This window comes from Muntiacus reevesi, chromosome 1 (genome assembly GCF_963930625.1).
Source record: "Muntiacus reevesi chromosome 1, mMunRee1.1, whole genome shotgun sequence".
Taxonomy (NCBI): Eukaryota; Metazoa; Chordata; class Mammalia; order Artiodactyla; family Cervidae; genus Muntiacus; species Muntiacus reevesi.
The window spans coordinates 229,839,053-229,863,224 of NC_089249.1; the positions used below are offsets into that span (position 1 = coordinate 229,839,053).

At 33.4% G+C, this 24,172-nt stretch overlaps 1 protein-coding gene and 1 non-coding gene across 5 annotated transcripts in view; one reads left to right on the forward strand and one right to left on the reverse strand.

Annotated features, from left to right (window-relative positions):
- Positions 1–24,172, forward strand: part of LOC136156201 (protocadherin alpha-C2) — a 126,387-nt gene that overhangs the window by 46,255 nt on the left and 55,960 nt on the right. The gene's annotated exons all lie outside the window — the stretch shown is intronic.
- TRNAC-ACA (transfer RNA cysteine (anticodon ACA)) lies at positions 1,089–1,160 on the reverse strand. Its single transcript has one exon. It is a non-coding gene; the product is annotated as a tRNA-Cys (tRNA).

The window sequence follows — 24,172 nt, forward strand, 5'->3', positions numbered from 1 at the left end:
GCAACAAGTAAGCAATATGAGTCTCATGTCAATTTTTTTCTGTTAAGATTCTTGATAATTTAATTTTTTAGATGATATCTGTGATATATCTACTTCCTATTAAAAACTGCATTGGCAGTTTTTTAAAGATAGTAAATATTAGTGTCCCCAAAATGCGCAACAGCATAAACTGACTTTGTTAAAAATTTCACATGAAAATTATATTTTTAACATACCAGTTTAAATTAAACTTAACCAAATTAAAGCAACTTCTCTTTTGCCAGGATCTATGGGGCATAAAATATTTCCCCTTTGCAGTGTCATATGTTAACAGGGTGGTAGAGTGTTTTTGGCATTCTGGGTGTTTTTATTTGCTAACGTATATTCCCCAAGTAGACTTGCCCATAGGTTAACTGGATATTTCCTTATATCTATTTTGACTTTGAAACTGATAACCACACTTTGAAAAACTTTAGAGTGCAGAGTCTAAGGAAGCATGCAGGCTATATGAAATATATTCAGATTCAAATATATGGAGACAGCACAATAGTATTCTTTGTATAATATGGAAACCTCAAACTAATGAAAAGGAGAGAAGAGCATCATAACTTGAGTAGAAAAGAGAAAAGCAATGCTTTGGGGAGATGTATGAGTGGAAAAGTTTTGACAGCATGTATGATAATGTTAATGACCTATTGATTTTCGTTGCCTTCAATATTTGCAGTAATATTTCAGAGACTAAATACTCTTTAGCTGGGTTGGGATGAAAGTAGACTGAATTACTAAAAGGATTTTATATTGCTCAAATGCATGTAATGTGAATATCAGAAATAGCATTTGGCAGAATGTCAAATGAATATAGATCACAATCTAGGATTCTGACTAAAGTATGGGAAGTAAAGAATTTATTGGTAAGGATTATTCTTTAAAACCAAAACTTAATGATAAAGGTGGTTACTCACTTTGTTCCCAGTTTTAATTGATGAGAAGAGAATGGGTCAAGATATAAATAAGTTACATGTCTCTTTTATACTGCATTTATGAAAAATAATTGGCAAGAATAAGGCAAGAATACTGTAGTGGGTTATCATTTCCTTCTCCAGGAGATCTTCCCAACCCAGGGATTGAACCTGGGTCTCCCGCGTTGTAGGCAGATGCTTTACCATCTGAGCCACCAGGGAAGTCCCATATGAAAAATAATTAGGAAAAGAATTTCCTCCTCAATCTTTGAACACAGAAGGTCATTATATATTCATCTGGAACTTGTCTTAGAATCTAGGGATGAATATGCGGTCATGTAGTCTTCTGTGCTGCAGAGAAAGAGAAAAGCCTTTCTGTCCCAACTCAAATTGTTGGCTGTTCTTAGAGACATGTGGTTGCCATGTACACATACACTAGTTTCATAACTGAACTCTATTGACATACCTCAGAAATGTACTCTCTGAATTTCAGGTACATTATGCTTATTCTTTGGAATCTTGAAGCAAAGATTACAGCTGTTTTGTTTAGAATCAAAATGATGTTCTTACAAAATAAAAACAACCAATAAAGACATCTTAATAATGTATTCATCACTTGAGATTGGCATGTCATTTTCCTTTCTTTTAAGGATTTGCTATCAAGGTTATGCTGGCCTTATTAAGCAAGTTAGAAGTGTTTTTCTTTTTTCCTCTCCTTTTTTTCTAGTCTCTGGTCATGTTAAGATTGGTGATATTTTCTCAAATACTTAATAGAATTCACTAAGGATATTCTCTGTGCCTTAAGTTTTCTTTGTGGAAGAGTTTTAAATCATGAAATTGCATTTCTTTACTATAAAAGAAATATTCATATTTTTATTCTTGTTTCATTTCTATAAATTCTCTTTTCCAGAAATACATTAATTTTAGCTAAATTTTCAAATATTTAAGCTAAAATATATACTAAATATGGCATAAAATTTTTTTTTATAATGTCCTGTTTGTAATCTTTTAACATTTACAGGATCTGTAGTGATATTCTTCTTTCCAATCCTAATGTTATTGTCAGCTCTCAGTTTTCCTGGTTAGACTTGGCAGTCACTTATTATATTAGCCTTTTCAAGGACTAACTAAGTTTTTGGGATTCTCTTTCTTGTATATTTGCTTCCTATTTCATTGACTTCTGCTCTTAACATTATTTACCTTCTCATATTTCTTTATATTCAGTTTGCTATTTGATTTCTAGCTTTTTGTTTTTCAGGTTTTGTTGTTTCCAATGTATGGATTCATGGATTTAAAGCCAAGAACTTTCCACTTAGTATTAGCTGATTCATGTAAATCTTATTTTTAAAATTTTATTTAAAATATAACATATATAAAAGTTCATATATCATACATACAAGTTCATATATCATACATGTACAGCTTGCTGAATAATCAAAGCCAACACAGTCATGTGATCACCACAGGGATAAGGAAGTAGAAGAGCATTACCAGCACCCCAAGCCCCCCTCAGCCTCCTCTATCATTGGGCTTCGCTGGTGGCTCAGACAGTAAAGAATCCGCCTGCAATGCAGCAGACCTGGGTTTGATCCCTGGGTTGGGAAGATCCCGGGAGAAGGGAATGGCTACCTCCTCCAATATTCTTGCCTGGAGAATTCCATGAACTGAGGAGCCTGGTGGGTTACAGTCCATGGGGGTTGTTTATTCATTGCTTTTTTGATATTTGTTTTTCAAATGTAAGTGGAATCATGCCATTTTTGTTGTTGTGTGACATATTTCACTTAGCATAACAACCTCACAATCCATCCAGATTGCCATGAATGGCAAAATTTTATTCTTTTATATGACTAATATTCCATTATATATGTGTGTGTGTGTGTGTGCATGCACACACACACATCACATCTTCTTTATTCATTCATCTATTGGAGGACACTTAGGTTGCTTCCATATCTTGGATATTAATAGTGATTAATGCCGCAGTGAACATAGGGGATCTGTATATCTTTTCAAATTAGTGTTTTCATTTTCTTTAGAAAAGTATCCAGAAGCGGAATTGCTGGGTTATATGGTAGTTCTGTTTTTACTCTTTTGAGGAAACATCATACTGTTTTCCATAGTGGCTACATCAATTTACATTCCTATGAACAGTGCATGAGGGTTCCATTTTCTTCACATGCTCATGAATACTTCTTTCTTATTTGCTGTCTTTTTGATAATAGTCATTCTGACAAGTGCAAGGTGATATCTCAGTGTGATTTTGATTTGCATTTCCCTGCTGATTAGTAATTTTGAGCATCTTTTCTTGTATCTGTTGGCCATCTGCATGTCTTCTTTGGAAAAATACGTATTCAGATCCTTTGCCCATTTTTTAGTCAGGTCATTTTTTTGATATTGAGTTATATGTGTTCTTTGTGTATTTTGGATATTAGTCACTTATTGAATATATCATTTGCAAATATTAATATCTTTTCCCATTCAGTAGGTGACTTTTTCATTTTGTCAGTAGATTCCTTTGCTATGCAAAATGTTTTTAGTTTGGTGTTGTCCCATTTGTTTATTTTTGCTTTATTCATTTCATCTAGATTGTCTATTTTATTTGCATATAATTATTCATAGTAGTCTCTTGTGAGTCTTTGTATTTCTGTGATATCAGTTGTCACTTTTTTCCATTTCTGATTTTATTTATTTGGCTCCTCTCTTTTTCTTGATGAATCTGGCTAAAGGTTTATCAATTTTGTTTATCTTTTCAAAGAACTAGCTCTTAGTTTCATTGATCTTTCCTGTTTTTTTAGACTTTATTCTATTTATTTCTTCTCTGATCTCTATGATTTCTTTCCTTCTGCTAACTTTGGGTCTTGTTTGTTATTCTTTTATAGTTCCTTTCAGTGTAAGGTTAGGTTGTTTATTTGAAATTTTTCTTGTTTTCTGAGGTAGGCTTGTATCTCTGTAAAGTTCCCTTTTAGAACTGCTTTTGCTGTGTCCCATAGATTTTTAGATCACTGTTTCTGTTTTTATTTGTCTCCAGATATTGATTGATTTAATAGTAACAAACCAATCTTGCATTCTTAGCATAAATGTATGTTTGTTGTGATGTATAATTCTTTTTATATCACTAGATTTAGTTTCTTAACGTTTTGCTTAGAATTTTAAAAATCTGTATATGAAAGAAATTGACTTGTAATCTTTCATTCTTATAATGTTTTTGACAGGTTTTGGTATCAAAACTATGCTGGTCTCATATAGTACATTGAGAAGTATTACCTTTTTTCCAGTTCTTTGGAAAGTTTGTATACGGAAATCAGTGGTTTCTTTCCCTCCTGTAAACATTTGGAAGAATTCAGAATGAAGCCTTTTTGGACTAGCATTCTCTGCATTGAAGTTTTTAATTATAAATAAAAATCTGTTATAGATATGAAACTATACAGATCTTCTGTTTCTAGTTATAACAGTTGCTTCATTGTGTTTTTCAATAATTTTGTGCATTCAAATAAATGTGAAAATACATATTTATAGAGTGTGGGCTTAAAGTTGTTTCATAATATTTCTTTTTCTTATTTTGAAATCATAGGAACCATATGTTTCTTTTTGTATTGCTAGTGTGATATTTTTTATTTCTCTTTCTTTGGATAAGCTTTGCTCTAGATGTGTTGGGTTTTATTAGGCTTTTCAGTGAGTCATCTTTGATTGCCAGAAAATAAAAAGAAAACACTACCTTTAAATGAGCAATAGGAAGATGGACAACTGAGGTCTCAAGGGAAAAATAAAAGCCAGAAAACAATGAAATGACATCTTCAAGGGATTGAAGAAAACCTGAAAAACCTAGAATTTTGTACCCAGCAAAAATATCCTTAAAAAAAAAAGAAGTAAATAAAAATATTTTCAAACAAAACGAAGTTGAGGAAATGCATCCCAATCAGATCTGCACTGAGGGAAATAGTAAGTGATTTCTTAATGGAAAATTTTCCCCATTAGAAGCACAGAAATATAGAAAGGAAGGAAGGGGGAAAAGAGGGAAGAAGAGGAAGTAAATATTTACTGACTAAAACAATAATAATGCACAGTAGAGTTTAAAATGTAAGAAGAACTGAAATATATGAGGACAACAACAAAAATATGGAAAGAGGTAAATGGAATTAAAAGGGTTTAAGGCCATTACATTGTCCTGAAAGTAGTGAAAGTAAAAATTATATTCGACTTTAATAAGTCCAGGATGAATGTTGTATTTTCTAAGAAAATCCATTTAAGATAGTAAAGAAAAGTAGCCCATAAGTTAATAGCAGAGAGAAAATTGAATAAAAATATACTTCATTTGGAGGTATGAAGGCTAGAAATAGGGGAAAGGCAAATTAGACAAGATAAATACAAGTAGAGATTAAAATCCAGGTATATCACTAATTACATTAAATGTATAGACTAAACACTCGAATTACAGAAACAGTCATACTGGTTAGAAATTATACTCCCATATGTCAGTTATCAGAGACACACTTTTACAAAAAGGATAAAAAAAAGTGGGAAGTAAAAGAATGGAAAGAGACATACCATGTAAACACTTATCAAAAGGAAACTGTAGAGCTAACTTTACAGGTATCACTTATAGTGGACCTGAAGGCAAGAAGCCTAATAGATATAAATAGGGGCATTTTGTAATAATAAAATGGTTAGTCCATTAGGAAGATAAAACAATCATAAAATTTAATGTGTTAGTAACATCACGTTTAAGTACCTTAAGCAAAAACAGTTAAACTTTAAGGAGAAGTAGAGAAATCTATAACCAGAATGGGAAATTTTAACATACTTTGTTCAGAAACAGAATAAGGGGACAAAAAAAAAAATGAGGATACAGAGAATTTGAATAAGGGGGTTAATGAGCATGTATGTGTATGCATATAAAACCACCCAGTAACTGCAGAATGAAAAATCTTTAAAATACACATGAGCATGTGGTGCATGTAAGAAAATTAAGTGTAATCTGGACCATAAAAGAAATATCAATGAATCCATGACAAGTTTTCATGTATGCATGCTTAGTTGCTCAGTTGTGTCTAACAGTATGTCAGGCTGTGAATGGTTGATTTTTGTAAATGTTCATGAATGTCTGTGTTTATGAAAGGGGTAATATTGTGAAATTGCCTGTAAAAGTACTCTGTATATGTTTGTTAGGTCTTTTGCCAGTTGTGTTGTTCAAATATTCTGCATTGTTTTTTACTGTTTTTATTTGCTTATTTTATGTGACTGAAAAGGTTATGTTAAAATGTCTCACTGTAAATGAATTTTTTATTTCTTCTTGGATTTTTGTCACATTTTTACTTCATATATTTTGAGGCTTTTTATTTTATTTAGATACTTAACCCAATTTAGATTTGTAATATTTTCCTGTTAAATGGAAAACTTCTAACATTATGGAATAACTCTCTATCTCTACTTCTATTGGTGGTGAACTGTTTTAGTTTCTGTTTGCCTATGATGTCATTCTTGATAGACATTTTTCCTTGGGTATAGAATTCTAGTTAAGCATTTCCTTCACTTTGGCACATTAAATTTATCACTTACTTTTTGGGTTTCACTGTTGTCTTGTTGTGCTCTTTTTTGAGTAATTTCTTATTGTTTTTCTTTCACTTTTGCTAATTTTGTCTTCCTTTGTGCCTAATATTCTACTGAAAGTGTCCCTTGAATTTTATTTTTAGTTATTCTGTTTTTCATTTAAAAATTCTAATATTATTGTTCATATCTTCTGGGTTATTTTAAATTTATTTTGCTTCTCTGAAAATATTTTCAAACTTGCTTTTTATTTCTTTAAATATATTAAATCTCTGATATTTATACAGTCTGCAGTCTGAAAGTATGTTTCTGCTGAGTGCTGCATCAATTAGTTTTTTATCACAGCTCCATATTTCCATGTGTTCCAGATTTCCCCTGACTTCTGATGGTCATTACCCTGAAAATAATATTTCTCAGGATATCCTGAGATCTTGTATGAAAGTACCTTCAGGATAGATTTTTATTTACATCTGCCAGTGTCTGAGGGGCTTCCCAGGTGGCTCAGGAGTTAAGAACCTGTCTGCAATGCAGGAAATGCAGGAGATACTGGTTCAATCCCTGGGTTAGGAAGATCTTCTGGGGAAGATATGGCAACCCACTCCGGTATTCTTGCCTGGAGAATCCTATGGACAGAGGAGCCTGGCAGGCTATAGAGTCCATGGGGTCACAGAGAGTTGGACACTACTGAAGTGACTGAACACACACATGCCAGTGTCTGAATACTACTAGTTGTATACTACCTTAATTTCAAGATTTGAAGATCTTTGGAGGCTTAGGCTCTATGTATACTCAGCTGAAAATCTACAGGATATCCAGTATCCAACCACAACTTTATAAGACTTTTTTTCCTTTCCTGTTTTCCTTCTGTTTTTGTTGGCTTCAAGTGAAATTTCCCAGCAGTGGATAGGTTTAGTTTTGTTACACCATCTCCTGGAGGGTATGGTCCTTGGGTTCCAGATGACTGTAGTTTGGAGATCCTATAAGATTTCTCTTCTTATGTACTTTCTGGTCCTTAATTTCTGTCTTCCTTATCCTACAAATTATCTGGATTTACAACCAAGTTTATGTTGGCAGATGCTTTCGAAACAAAAAGCAAGTTCAAAATTCTGCTCACCTCTCTGGGTTTAAATTTCCTCCAGACTTTGTCTTAGCAGTTCTCACAATCTTATCAGATTTTCATTGCTTTTAAGATAATTGTTTTAATATTTTATCTAGAATATTTACTTGCTTCCAGTAAGATGGCTGCTCTGAATAATTTAAGCTTCCATTACCCAAGATTCCATAGTATATAATTTTATCACCAGCATATTAGCATCTAAGTAGTATTGAAATGCTTTATAGGGGAATTTAAATCTTTTATTATTATTTTGGGCTTCCCAGGTGGCGCTAGTGATAAAGAACCAGCAATTACTGATTTGGGTAAAAAAAGTAATTCATACATTAGATCTACTATGAACCAAGAGAGCACATGCTTTCACTTAAAACATTCAGACAATAACCTATTGTCTGAAAAAGAATACACACACACACACACACACGTTACATCTATGTAACTGAATCACTGTGCTGTATACTGACACTAACGTGACATTGTAAATCAACCATATTTCAATAAAAAGCAAACAAAAACATTCAGATAATCAAATTTTATTAAAGGTGGTATTTGTGACTTTGCTTGACATACAGTTTCCTTATTTCTTTATTCTAGTCACTCCATCTGACATACTTTTTAAAGCGTGAGACACTCAAAATGTAGAGACAGATAAGATATAATCCATAACAGTGAAAGATAGCTCAACAATAAACAGGTAAGCCATCAATTATAATAGAAACAGATTAGAGCTACAATGAAACAAATACATGCTACCCTGGAATGCAGAGGGAAAGCAACTAACTTAGTATGTTGTTTGGTTGAGGGTGGGGACATGCAGAGAGATCCCATGTAAGATATCTCTATAGTAGAGGATTAATGGATGATTTGGGAAGCAAGGAGGTAGATTGGTGAATGAGTATTTCAGGCAGAGCAAAATCCATAAAGCCCTGGAGAAATGAGAAAGCATAAGAGAAACTGAAAATACTTTGATTTGGTCAGAATATACTGTATATGTGTAAGCAAAGAAGAAGTTGAGGCTAGAAAAATAAGAATTAGGTAAGATTCTTCAATGTTTAGAATATCAGATTTTATCATGAGAAAATAAGTAGCTGATAAGGTTGAGAAAAAGGTTTAAAAATAACTTTTCCATTAAATAGTACCACATGATCATTGTAGATGTTTTATAAAAAGAAATTACCTATAGTTCCAAAACCTAAGTACAGTCACAATTATATGTTTACAGCTCTTTTTTTTCCATTTATTTTTATTAGTTGGAGGCTAATTACTTTACAGTATTGTAGCTCTTTTTTAAAAAACGTGTTCCATGTGTATTTTTAAAAATAGTTGAAATAATATATAAATAATTTATATATTATAGAATATAGTAAAATTTAGGGAAGTATAGGCATTTTTAAATGATTAAGTTTTTATTGAGATATAGTTGATATACAATAATGTATGTTTCAGATGAATAACATAGTAATTCACAGTTTTTAAATGTTTTATTCCATTTATAGTTATTATAAAATATTTGCTATATTCTCTGTGTTGTTCAACGTATCCTTGTAGCTTATCTGTTTTATACAGTCTGTAGCCCTTAATCCCCTACCCATATCTTGCTCCCTCCTTTTCTCTCTTCCTGCTGGTAACCACTAGTTTGTTCTCTATGAAGCTGTTTCTTTTTTGTTATAGAGGTCAACATTTTAGATGACTGTACGATAGTTCGTCACAGATAATTTTCCTATGCTGAACATTTAATTCTAGTGTTTATTATAAATGTCACTGCTGTGAACAAGTTTGTACATTGATCTTTGCTTGATTTTCAGATAAATTCCTTAGGAAAATGCATAGAAGACATCCTGCTATTAGCTTGAAAGTTGACATTTTTTGTGTTTTTTAAACTTTAAAAATTCTTTTTCTTATCACTTTGGTGGTTATCTTAGGTGTTACAACATAATCCTTGACTTCTCAAAGTCTAATTACTAATTAGTACTTTTAGCTCTTTTTGCTGGATCTATTTCTGTAATAGTTGTGGGTCATGATTTATTCTTGCTCAGACATATTATTTTTTTGTCCCTATTTCTAGCCACATTTGGGACTATTTTGGAAAATACTGTTCAGTCATGTCCAATAATAATTGCAAGTTAATTAATTAGTTGAGCCAGATTTTGTCTAGTCCCCAGATCAGTAACTAGAAATAACACAGACACCCAGGATGTAAATAACATAACTGTTAATAGTTTCCCATTCCTGCTCTTTTGACTTGAAAAATGGCATGTAATAGATAAAAGGTTTTACATTTGTCTTCTTCTCTTAGAAAGGAGGGCACATTCTATATCTCCATCAAAACCTTTAAAGGATATCTTCTTCAGATTAATGATAGTAGTCTGAGCAAAACTGTTAATTATTAATGTGTGTAAGATTAAATGTTCCTCCCAAGCACCTGTCCTCTACCATCAAGGATTATGATTATAATCTCAGAAGATTATAGCCATGTATTTGGATTCATTCTGAATCACAGTTGATGACTTGTAAAGCCTTTCAACTTTCATTCAACTGAAAATCAAATAGGTCTGAATTGTCACGGCACTCTTTTTACTTCTCTGGAGAGCAAAGAACCTTATCATTTTGAAGACATAGCACTAGTGTTTGCCTCTTTTATGGTGTCTTTCATAATCTATGACCCTTGGGCTCACAAACATTTTGTTCATAAATGAGATTTTATCACCAAGCAAGAAGATTTACATAAGTCTATATAGTAACTGAGGAGTTGATAGTAGTTCACGTTAGTATTTATAGCTATGATATTATTCTACCTATTTAGATGAACAGAGGAATAAATTGTGAAAATTTAATCTATATTTTACGTACATATCAGCTGCCATCTGCCTCACTTAAATTTGCCTCTCCTCTGAAACCCACTGTTTATTCCTTCTGTGATTCATTTGTAAGTTAATATTTTATCTATAGATCTCTTGAAATGCCCTATTGAAGTTTGTGCCCTAGGGTGGTTTGATGGAATTTACTTTAAGAGCTTTTTTTTGGTCTATGTGATGGCTGAATGTTCTCCTGTTTAACAGCTTATTTGAGGGTTTTTGGAAATACAAGACCAGAAGAAACTTAAATCACATTTTTGTGTTTGAAAATTTTATTTTCTCCTTATAACATCAATAGATTTTATTTTACAGCTAAAATAATATTAAAAATATTACATGAAAACTCTAAAATCACCAGGATCCCCCAAGATATTAATCTAAATTTAGACAAGCAGTTAATTATATGTGGGTTCTTTACCACTCGTGCCACCTGGGAAACCCGTAAGGAAAGGGAATAATTTCCTTTTTTTCTTTAAAGGTTGTTATCAAGTACTTCCAGGCTTCCCTAGTAGCTCAGTTGGTAAAGAATCTGCCTGCAATGCGGGAGACCTGGGCTTGATCCCTGGATTGGGAAGATATCTTGGAAAAGCGATAGTGTCCACTCCTGTATTCCAGATAATTTGGTCAGGATGAAAACAAGGCCAGTTTCCACACTTGTTTAAGAACCTTAAAATTTTATAGTGATATTCATGGCTTTATTTTTTATCAACTTATTATAATTATCTTAATAACTATAATGTATAGTTATAATGTATAGTATAGATAAAGCTATATCTTAATAGACTATATCCATTTAAAGTATTTGGTCCAGTGAGTTTTGTTTTTAAAAACTGAGGTTTATTATATGCAATATATAATTTTCAGGTGTACAGCATACTGATTTACAATTTTTAAAGGATTTGTTCCATTTATAATTAGTATAAAATATTGGCTCTATTTCCTGTGTTGTACTGTATACCCTTGTAGCTTATTTGTTTTATACATAGGAATTTCTCCCTGTTAATCACCTGTCCCTACTTTGCCCTTCCCTCCTCCCCTCTCCCCACTGCTAACCACTAATTTGTTCTCTACATCTGTGAGCCTGGTTTTTTTTTTTTATTATAGTCATGAGTTTATTTTTTAGATTCCATGATTCAATGCATTTTAGTGATTGTGTACATTCTTGAAATTACCACTAACCTAAAGGTATAGAATATTTTCACCACTCCCAAAAGTTTTCTGTGGTTCTTTTGCAGTTATTTTTCCCTTCAACTCAGGCCTCAAAGAACTACTGATCTGCTTTCAGTTACTATACATTGATTGCATTTTTTAGAATAATATAAATGGAATTGTTCAATAAGAAGTTTTTGCATCTACCTTCTTTAGCTCAGCATAATGGTTTTCAGATTCATTCATATTGCTGGGTATTTTGAGTAGTTCATTCCTTTTCATCATTGAGTAGTATTCCATTGTATGGATATATCGCATTTTTATTGCCTAGTCGCCTGTCAATGGAATGTTTTTTCTAATTTTTAGCTGTTAAGAAAAAGACTTCTGTGTAGACTGGTTACATTCTCTGATAGGTGTATGTTTTAAGAAACCGACACACTGTTTGTCAAAGTGTGCACCATTTCACATGTTCACTAGCAACCATATGGGGCTCCAGTTGCTCCACATCTTCACAAACATTTGGTCAGTCTTTTTAAAAAAGGTCCTTTATCACAACCATTCTAATGAGTGTGAACTGTTATTCAATTGTGGTTTTAATTAGCATTTCCCTAATGATTTTGTGCTTTTTTAAAAATGTGCATCCACTTGTATGTCTTCTCCTAAGGAGTATGTTAAAATTATTTTCCTGTTTTTTACTGGTTTGTGTGCCTCATTATTACTGAATTGTAAAAATCTATATACAAGTCCTATATCAGATACATGTATTGTAGATACTCTCTCCCTTCTGTGTCTTACCCATTCATTTTCTTAATAGTATCCTTTGAAGACCAAAGTTTTAAATTTTGATGAGGGTAAATTAGTTTTTGTTTTATGATTTATGTCTTTTATGTTCTCCTTAGAAAACTTTTGCTTATTCCAAGTTGACAAAGAATTTTCTCTGTGTTTTCTTCTAGAAGCTTTTAGATTTAGTTCTGTGAGCCATTCAAGCTAATTTCTGTGGATGGTATGAGGTAATGTAGATTTATTTTTCTCCATTCAAAGACTGTTTATTGAAAAGACCTACTCTTTTCAATTGTCATGACATGTTTATCAAAAGTCAATGGACCATATTATGTTGGCTTTATTCTGGACTCTATTTCCTCCCTTTGATCTGTATGTTTTGTAGTAAATTGTTTTGATATTGTAATTTTATAAGTTTGGAAATGAGCTGTATAAGATTCCTTAGGATTTTCTAATTGTATCATCTGGAAATAGAGACTCTTACTTCTTTCTTCCAGGATTACATTTAATATTTTTATTTATTACTTAATAGCAAGGGCTAGGACCTATAGTACAATAGTGAATAGAAGTGATAAGAGCAGGCATCCTTGCTTTATTTCCAACTTTATGGGATAAGTATTCAATATTTCACCATTAAGTATTATGGAAGTCATAGATTTTTTATAAATGCTTTATCAAATTGAGGAAATTCCTTTCTCTGGATTGTTCAGAATTTTATCATGAGTAGTTACTGAATTTTGTCAAATTTTCTTTCCATATCAATTGAGGTGAAAATAAAGTTTTCGCCTTTAACCTACGAATATGGTAAATTATACTGATTGTTTTTGAATGTTGAAACAACCTTTCATTCCTGGGATAAACCTTAGACATGATTATTGTCTTTAAGCATATTGTTGGATTAGATTTGCTAATATTTTGTTATTTTTACACCTGTGTTTGTACAAGATATCTTTATGTGATTTTCTCATTTCTTTCTTTTCTATTCTTTCTGTTGTGATATCTTTGTCAGACTGTGCTATTATCTGATCCAATAAAAAGACTCAATTTCTTTGATAGATTTTTAAATTAAAAATGGAAACACTATTCATATATTTGTTTCATCTTGAGTTAGTCTTAAGATGTCTTTTTCAAAGAATTTGTCTGTTTCTTCCAATTTGTTATGTTTGTTAGCACAAAATTATTAGTAGTGTTCTCTCATCTTTTAATGTCTGTGTAGTCTATAGTGATAGCATTCCTTTTATTCCTGATATTGATGATTTGTGTTCTATTTTTTTCTTGATCAGTCTAGCTTGAAGTTTATCAATTTTGTTGATCTTTTCAAAGAGCCGGCTTTTGACTTTTTTCTTTTTTTTTTTTTTTTTAATATTTATTTGGTTGTGCTGGGCCTTAGTTTGTGGCATATGGGAGCTAGTTCCCTGACCAGGAGTCGAACCCAGGCCCTCTGCATTGGGAGCTCAGAGTCTTAGCCACTGGACCACCAGGGAAGTCCCTGCTTTTGACTTTTTTCATACATTTTCTATTATTTTTCTGCTTTCTGTTTTATTAATTTCCTCATCTTGATTATTTACATTCTTCTCTGACTTTGGGTTTACTTTGCTCCTTTTTACATTTTTGGGTGCATTTTTCTATATCCTTTAGGTATATTCTATATCTAATTTTAAACTTCTAACAGAAAAAAATTAAGGCTACAAAGTCCCCTCTAAAAACTGTTTATTTGCATTCAACAAATTTCGATATATTATATTTTTATTTTTGCTCTTTTTAAAGTATGTTCAATTTCCCTCTGATTTATTCTTTTGCCCATTGATTACTTAGGAGTGTCTTTAAGTTTACAAATATTTGTGGTTTTCCTAGCTATCTTATTACTTTTGATTTCTATTTAATTGTTTTGTTCAAAGAAGATACTCTGCCCAATTTCAGTCTTTTGAGGTTTATTTTTATTCCCTGGTGGCTCAGATGGTAAAGCATTTGACCACAATGTGGGAGACCCGGGTTCGATCCCTGGGTGGGGAAGATCCCGTGGAGAAGGAAATGGCAGCCCATTTCCAGTACTCTTCCTTGGAAAATTCCCTGGATGGAGGAGCCTGATGGGCTACAGTCCATGGGGTCACAAAGAGTTGGACATGACTGAGTGATTTCACTTTCTTTTTATGTCTCAGTATACAGTCTATCTTGGTGAATGTACCAAATGTACTTTAAAAGAATGTGTATTCTGCAGTTGTCAGGTGTAGTGATTTATAAGTATAAGTAATTATTTAGGTCTTCACTGATATTTTTGCATAGTTCTATCAGTTGCTGTGAGAGCAGTGTTAAAGTGTTTATTATTATTATAGTTCTCCCTTTAATTGTGTCCATTTTTGCTTCATGCATTGTGAGGCTCTACTATTAGGCATATGTACACATTTATGATTATTACAATCTTCCTGATTTACTGACCCTTCTATTTTTATGAAATATCTCTTTGTTGCTCAGATCATGAACTCCTCATTGCCAAATTCAGACTTAAATTGAAAAAAGTGGGGAAAACCATTAGATCATTCAGGTATGACCTAAATCAAATCCCTTATGATTATACAGTGGAAGTGAGAAATAGATTTAAGGGACTAGATCTGATAGACAGAGTGCCTGAACTATGGACGGAGGTTCGTGACATTGTACAGGAGACAGGGATCAAGACCATCTCCAAGAAAAAGAAATGCAAAAAGGGAAAATGGTTGTCTGAGGAGGCCTTACAAATAGCTGTGAAAGGAAGAGAAGCAAAAAGCAAAGGAGAAAAGGAACAGTATACCCATTTGAATCCAGACTTCCAACGAATAGCAATGAGAGATAAGAAAGCCTTTCTCAGTGATCAATGCAAAGAAATAGAGGAAGACAATAGAACGGGAAAGACTAGAGATCTCTTTAAGAAAATTAGAGATACCAAAGGAACATTTCATGCAAAGATGGGCACAATAAAGGACAGAAATGGTATGGACCTAACAGAAGCAGAAGATATTAAGAAGGGGTGGCAAGAATACACAGAAGAACTGTACAAAAAAGATCTTCATGACCCAGATGATCACGATGGTGTGATCACTCACCTAGAGCCAGACATCCTGGAATGTGAAGTCAAGTAGCCCTTAGGAAGCATCACTACAAACAAAGCTAGTGGAGGTGATGGAATTCCAGTTGAGCTATTTCAAATCCTAAAGATGATGCTGTGAAAGTGCTGCACTGCCAGCAAATTTGGAAAACTCAGCAGTGGCCACAGGACTGGAAAAGGTCAGTTTTCATTCCAATCAAAGAAAGGCAATCCCCAAAAATGCTCATACTGCACAATTGCACTCATCTCACATGCTGATAAAGTAATGCTCAAAATTCTCCAAACCAGGATTCAGCAATACATGAACGATGAACTTCCAGATGTTCAAGCTGTGTTTAGAAACGGCAGAGGGACCAGAGATCAAATTGCCAACATCTGCTGAATCATTCAAAAAGCAAGAGAGTTCCAGAAAAACATCTATTTCTGCTTTGTTGACTACACCAAAGCCTTTGACTGTGTGGATCACAATAAACTGTGGAAAATTCTTCAAGAGATGGGAATACCAGACCACCTGACCTGCTCTTGAAAAACCTGTATGCAGGTAGGAAGCAACAGTTAGAACTGGACATGGAACCAACAGACTGGTTCCAAATAGGAAAAGGAGTACATCAAGGCAATATATTGTCACCCTGCTTATTTAACTTATAAGCAGAGTACATCATGAGAAACACTGGGCTGGATGAAGCACAAGCTGGAATCAAGATTGCCGGGAAAAATATCAATAACCTCAGATATACAGATGACACCACCCTCATGGCAGAAAGTGAAGAAGAACTAAAAAGCCTCTTGATGAAAGTGAAAGAGGAGACTGAAAAGTTGGCTTAAAGCTCAACATTCAGAAAACGAAGATCATGGCATCCAGTCCCATCACTTCATGGGAAATAGATGGGGAAACAGTAGAAACAGTGGCTGACTATTTTTCTGGGCTCCAAAATCACTGCAGACGGTGACTGCAGCCATGAAATTAAAAGACGCTTGCTCCTTGGATGAAAAGTTATGACCAACCTAGACAGCATATTTAAAAAAGCAGAGACATTACTTTGTCAACAAAGGTCTGTCTAGTCAAGGCTATGGTTTTTCCAGTAGTCAAGTATGGATGTGAGAGTTGGACTATAAAGAGGGCTGAATGCCGAAGAATTGATGCTTTTGAGCTGTGGTGTTGGAGAAGACTCTTGAGAGTCCCTTGGACTGCAAGGAGATCCAACCAGTCCATCCTAAAGGAGATCAGTCCTGTGTGTTCATTGGAAGGACTGATGTTGAAGCTGAGGCTCCGATACTTTGGCCACTTGATGTGAAGAGTGACTCATTGGAAAAGACCCTGATGCTGGGAAAGATTGAGGGCAGGAGGAGGAGGGGACGACAGAGGATGAGATGGTTGGATGGCATCACTGACTCAATGGACATGAGTTTGGGTGAACTCTGGGAATTGGTGATGAACAGGGAGGCCTGACGTGCTGCAGTTCATGGGGTCGCAAAGAGTCGGACATGACTGAGTGACTGAACTGAACTGGATGCTCTTTTTTTGAAGTATATTTTATCTGATATTAAAGTGGCCATTCCGGTTTCATATTTACTGTGTGCTTGGCATATCTCTTTTCATCCATTTACTCTCTGTTTCTTTACATTTAAAATATGCCCTTGTACAAAGAATATGTTTTGGTCCTGTTCTTTTATCTATCTTGGTAACTGTTATCTTTTGATTGAAGTTAATTTATGTGATTATTGATATGTTTGAATTTGTGTTCTCTAATGTACTGTATTTCATTTTCCACTCTGAGTTTGTTCTTCTGGTCTTCCTTGTTTCTTTTGAATTATTTGAGTATTCTTTAGAATTCTGTTTAATTTTTGGATATACCTATTTTTAGTTAAATCTATTTGCATATTTTAGTTGTTGCTTTAAGGATTATAGTATGTATCTTGTCAGTCTACTTAGAGTTACTTGTGTTCCACTTTCATAAAACATAGTAACATAGTAACCCTAACCATATAAAACTGTTCAGCTCATGTCATTGCAATGACATGTCAAGCAATGACTCTCATGTCATTGCTTACACTATAGTTTTCATTGTATTAAACTCATACAATATTAAGCCAAGACACAAGATAGTTATGATTTTTGTTTAGTCATTATGTGCTCTAGAGAAGTTAAGATAAAAAGTCATTTTTATTCATCCAGACATTTACCATTTTTAGTGCAGTTATTTGTTTCCAAAGAGTCTAATTTCCCTGTGGTATCTTTTCACTTCAGCCTGAAAAAGTTTATTTAGCATCTTTTAATGCATATCTGCTGCAGTGATATTTCTTAGTTTTCTTTATTGGAAAATGTATTTATTTCTATCGCATTTTTGACTGATAAAGAGTTCTGAATTGATAGTTTTTTCTTTCTTTCAGCATTTTAAAGATTGAATTCCACTGTCTTTTAACCTCTGTGTTTCCTTGTATTTATTTTTGGCTGTGCTGGGTCTTTGCTTTGCATGGGTTTTCGCTAGTTGTGGAGAGCAGGGGCTACTCTTCATTGCGGTGTGAGGGCTTTGCATTGTGGTAGCTACTCTTGTTGCAGAGCACACGCTCTAGAGTGCTGACTGATAGTTGTGGCCCACGGGCTTAGTTGTTCTGCAGCATGTGGAATCCTCCTAGATCAGGGATTGAACCTGTGTCTCCTGCATCGGCAGGTGGATTCTTACCCACTGTGCCACCAGGGAAGTCCTTAACCTCTGTGTTTTCTGATGAGAAGTCTGCAGTCATTTAAGCCATTGTTACCTTTCTATAATACGGTTGTTTTTGTCACTCTTTTTTTGGGTGAGGTGTACTGATTTCAAGGTTTTCTACTTATCTTTGGTTCAGAAATTTGACTATGATGTGCTTGCTTGTAGTTTTCTTCATATTTATCCTGTTTGGGATTACCTGAGTTTACTAAACCTGTAAATTTTTGTCTTTCACCAAATCTGGAAAAATTTTTGTCCTTAATTCCTAATAGAGCCAAAAAATATTTGGCTCTATTCTCTGTTTTCTCTCCTTCTGATTTCTTTTACCTACATATGAAACCTTTGAATATTTTCTGGTTTTATCATTGTAGGGTTTAACTTTTGTCCTTAATAGTCATATTTCTATAACCTCATATATAGGAATATATGTCCTATATTCTCTATATATCCTATATTCTATTCTAGAATATTCTTACATTGTCCTGTAGGTCTGTGAGGCTCTGTTTATTTGACTTCAATTCTTTCTCTCTCTCCTTCAGTTTTGATCATTTCTCTTACTCTAATTTCAGGTTCACTGACTCTTGCTTCTATTATCTCCACTCTTCTATTAAGCCTACTCAATGAATTTTTATTTCAGACATGATATTTTAGTACTAGTATTTCCACTTGGTTCTTTTTCATATTTTCTATGCTCAGATTTTCTTTATTTTCATTCATTACCAGCATGGTGTTCTTCATGTTATTAAATATAGTTAGATTGGCTACCTTAAAGTCATAGTCTGCTGATTCCAACTCCTGCATCATCTCAGGTTTGGTTTCCTGGTGGTCTTTACCCTTGAAAACACATCACATTTTACCAGTTGTTTGTATGCTAATCTAAGTGGTTTTGAATTGTATCCTGGATATTGTAAGTGTTGTGGAGATTCTGTACTGTGTTACATTTTTCTGAAGGGTGTTCATGTTTTTGTTTTAGGAGAGAGTAAATGATTAGACTAAAAATACAAAACTTCTCTGGCTTGTGATGGGCAGTAGTTCAATTTTAAGTTTAGTTCTTTTAGCTCTAGTCTTGGTTTTCTATATGTGGTTCAGGGGTCTACAGAGATGTGTAAAGAATTCACTTTATTTGGCTCTCTCCACTTAAGGATCTTTCTCTCCTCTAATTGTTGTGGTTGCTACTGACTCCTCATTATTACTCATGCCTGAGAAAATGAGGTCTATCTGTCAGAGCTTTAGCTTCTTCATGTTGTGCCACAACCATGGCCTGTCCTCAGAGCAAAGCAATAAAAACAGGAAGCTTACACCATGCTAAACCCTTTCTCCAAATTTTGGCTCCCCACCAGATCTCCTTGCTCTTCTTTACTCTCAGGAACCCTCAGAAAGTTAATCTATGTATTTGTTCAGAAGGCCTATTATGAGTTTATGTATACTGGATTCAGCTTCAGACCTTTTCTTTAAAGATTTTGCTTAAATATCACATTAATCCAGGAATTAAATTTAATAATTTATTTATCTCTGGATAAAGGGTTGAATGTTTGAGAGAGTTAGATATCAAGACATGTATTTTCTTTTCTTAAAAATTCTTTATTTTTTTTAATTATGAAAGTATGATAACACATTTACAAGAGACTTGGAAAATACAGAACAAAGTTACATATAGTTCCACTATATATTATAATTATTTTTAAAGTAGGTAAATTAAGATTTTTAGTTGGAGTTTCAATATCAAGCTCTCAAAAATTAATAGAATGAACAGACAGAAAAGTAGAAGGGTATAGTAGACCTGAAAGCACTTTTAACCAGTTCAGTATAATTAAGATTTATACGGTTAAGGAATGTATATTCTTAAAGGTACAGCTTTTAACCCTACTGGATATAGGGTAAAAATGACATAAAAACACTGTGATGTGGGGACTTCCCTTGTGGTCTAGTGGTTAAGACTTCACACTGCCAATGCAGAAGGCACAGGTTCTGGTTGGGGAACTAAGATTCCACATTCCACGTGCGACCAAAAGATAAAAATAAATAAGTAAAAACAGTATGATGAAACAAGTCAGCTTAAGTGAAATAAATTCAAAGAAGTAAACTGACTTTCTCAATGAGAATTTAGGTGCAATTTATAGGAGTAATATGAAATAATTATGAGACCTTTTATTAAGGAAAACAAAATATTGCTGTGAACATGATTCTGTTTCTTTACTGTATTATGAACTAAGAATTTTAAAGACAAATTAGAAGTAAGTGAATTGGCACTTTTACCATTGATTATGAGTGTAAATTGGCACAGAAATTTAGGAAAGTATTTTGCCATGTCTGATTAAAATTTAAATGTGCATACTTTTAACTAAGCACCTCTTAGAATAAACACATAAGCACATACATACACGCACACACTTTCAGAAATACACCTAAATATTCAATCATATAGTAAACATAAATTATGAAATATTCATAATGGCTGAATATTATACAGCCATTATCAGGAGTAAGACAGAGTTATCTGGGAAATTCCCTGGCTGTCCAGTGGCTGGGACTCTGCATTCACTGCCAAGGACCCAGGTTCAATCCGGGTCAGAGAATTGGGATTTCGCAGGTAGCACCACAGGGCCAAAAAACAAAACAAACAAACAGAACCTCCCAGAGTTATCTGTAGTGACATCATAAATGTTAAGTAAAAATAAAAAAACACAGTAGCATGTAGAATGTGGTTACATTTGGGTAGTATATATAATGTACATATTTATGTATATGTAAAAGTCTGGAGGAATATACAATTATCTATTAATGATGTAGTGTACAGGAGAATGGGATTTAAAACGACTTTCACTTTTTTTGCCTTTTCTGGATGAATTGAGTTTTATATGAGCAGCATGTATTTTTTAATGTTATGGAACCTAAATAAAATAAATAGAAGACCAAGAAAAAAATAAAAATATTTCATGCAGGAAGTATAGCCAAAATTTATATCTTTTTAAGACCTAAAATATATGGACATACTGTATTCACTTATTGAAAAAGCACATACATACACAATAAAAGCTTTTTACAGCAGGATAAACAAATATACTTTTACGTGCTAGTGATCCCCAGATGTTGTTTTCCTTAGTTGATTATAATATAACTTTAATATAATAAATAAATTAAAATTGCATATGTGATACCAGGAAAGGGCATCAGAGGTTTAGTGTTTAGTTCTTGTCACAAAGTAAATTTTCAGTTAATGTTGAATGAATGAAAAGCTTCCCAATATCAGAAAAATGAATCTTTCTTTTAATAAGAATGAGTGAGATTATTCAGCTCTGAATTATTTCTGCAAATAAGATTCTGACACCCTAAAGTAGGCAATTTTCTTGTTTATAAATTCTGAGCCTTAATAGTAAAATAGCATAGAGATAAAACAAATGGAAATACAGTGCAATCACATATTACTCTAGGGTTAGGGTTCAAAGTGTATGTGTGTGGTGAATAGCATGTTTAATTAGTAAAAACTAGCAAATCACCTAAATCTTTCCAAGTACATTTTCCCTAGTTGTATTGGTACCACTTTAAAGAGAAATTCTTATATGCCAAAGTTTAAGAATTACTAACCTCATCTAAATCAGGGAACAAAAGAAATTTTTTTATCTGGATATTCAGACTTTTCTGCCGTTAAGATAAATGATGAATGAGGGTTGATGGAGGATTATAAAGTGCTCCTGCTTGCCTATAGGGTTTATTCCATTTGCTTTTTAATGTTAACCTAGTAACCTTGATGCATATACAAATTATTTAATGAGAATTAAATTTGACAATTTATTTTGGCTATGTATTGTAACATTATTGAATTTCTCCATGATTTTTTAAAAAATATATTGGGGGGAGAATAAGCATAAGGAATAATCCATCATAATTTAATTTTCTGTCCCTACCCCCAACCTAAAATTGCCAAGTTCTCAGAATTATAGCTACTTTCTCATCCAGGGATGTATACTCAGGAAACTCACGATCTGATTTTTTCAGGGTTGCAGCTACTTTCTTAACACATCATTGTTGACACTTAGAAAGAAGGACTTTTTTGTAATTTGAAAATCCTCTTTATTCTTCAACTCCTGCTAGCTTAAGGAGCACTAAATCTGCATATCCTAGGAGGCATATCTGTCTAGTATATCCTATGTATACATTGATTTATGAACCAATAAATGTTTCATATACAGTTGAGATTTCAAATGAGCTTATGATAATTGGATCAGAGGAATACTAGTCTAGCTTGAGAGTATAGCAGAAAACCAATCATGGCAGGCTATGATGAAATTTTAATTATAAAGGATATTGAATATCTTAGGGTGACAGTTCTGTTATAATAGATGTAACGTTGAATTGGAAAGGGAGAAAGTGAGATTTTCCCCCCCCAGATCTGCTTGAAACCAACTCTTATTTCTAGTAAATTATCAAACCATTCTGTACTTCAGTTTTATATCTTCATTAAAGTTACCACCTTATTGTCTTTGGTTTACTGAGTTTATTGAAAAATCCCCCAATGATTTAGATAAAGAAAAAGTCTCAAGTTAAAGTGTTAACTAATTGGAAAGTTTGGTATGTATGTGTGTATTCAAATTTTTCTATTCACGGCTGGAAGGCTGAAGTAGGCATCAACCCACTTCAGGTTGTAGATGTATAAATTAAATGATATTAAGATCTTTTTTTATGTAGAAAAGCAATTTATTCCATTATAAGCACTTACAGAGTTAGTCGTGGAGAGTAACAGGCCTGCTGGTGAAACAGGTCACTCAAAATTGAGATGGTATCAAACTAGTGGTCAAAGACTAACTCCTTAAAAAAAAAAGGGCAACTCTTATCCAGGATTAATTTAATTTTAAAAACAAATACAAGCTATTGTAGTCTTTGTTGATCACACATTCTTCTACTGCGTCATCAAAGGCTGCTTCCTTGTCGGCCATGGAGGGTAGGCAAGCTGGTGGGGATCCTGTGATTTTAAGATCTTTGAGACCATTAGATCAGAGATGCTATATAAATAGAACCAGTACTAGATTTTTCTTCTTAGTACTAGATTTTTCTTCTCAATTCAGTCAAGAATGCAAAAAAAGAATGCAGAAACTTGGGGTTTTGCTCTTTTCACTCATCCCTTCTTTCTCCTCAAGTTATTTTGATAATTTTATGAGACTTCTATCCCTATGCTGTGCTCTCTTTTTTCTGGCTAATAATCATTGAAAATGCATACAATGGAAATTTTTAATTTTATTTATTTTTTTTCTTTTTTTCCAGTGGCATACAATGGAAATTTTACATGCTTTATCTCAATAAATGCCTAGCAGAAATTGTTAGTAGTAAGTACTGTTTTCCCCTATTTCACTAAGCTGAGATCTACAGAGAGAAAGAGAGAGAGCATGCAAAAACCTTTCCCAAGGACACATAATAAACAGTAGAGCCAGATCTGGAATCTTAAGAGTCTGGTTTTACATTAAGCAGGATTATTACAAGAGGACCCTCCCTAGGTACATGACCTAAGCATATGATGTGATTAAAAACCTTCAAGTGGAGTTGGGTCTATATTTGCTAGTAGACTTTAATCCTAGAATCTTACTACCTAAAAGATGCATTGTAAAAAGTTCTGAGGATACCACAAAAATGAAGAATCTATAAGTCTCTTGTAACTCTAAGAGGTTTCTAACTTTGATAAAAGTTTTAGATAACAGTAATTGCTCATCAAAATACCTTAAAGATCTTTTCATATCACAGGATACATGGTACATCTTAACTTGGCCAATTTAGAGAATTTATATTTTACCCACCTTATAATGTACACATAACTGCTGAAGAATTTATGTAACAATATCCATCACAACACATACATGAATGAGATATTAGAAAAGTCTGGGAATTCCCTGGGGGTCCAGTGGTTAGGATGCTGTGCTTCCATTTCAGGGGGCCCAGGTTCATCCCCTGGTCAGGGAACTAAGATCCCTAATCCAATTTATTTGTAAAACCCCATACTTAGGCAGAATATTGTA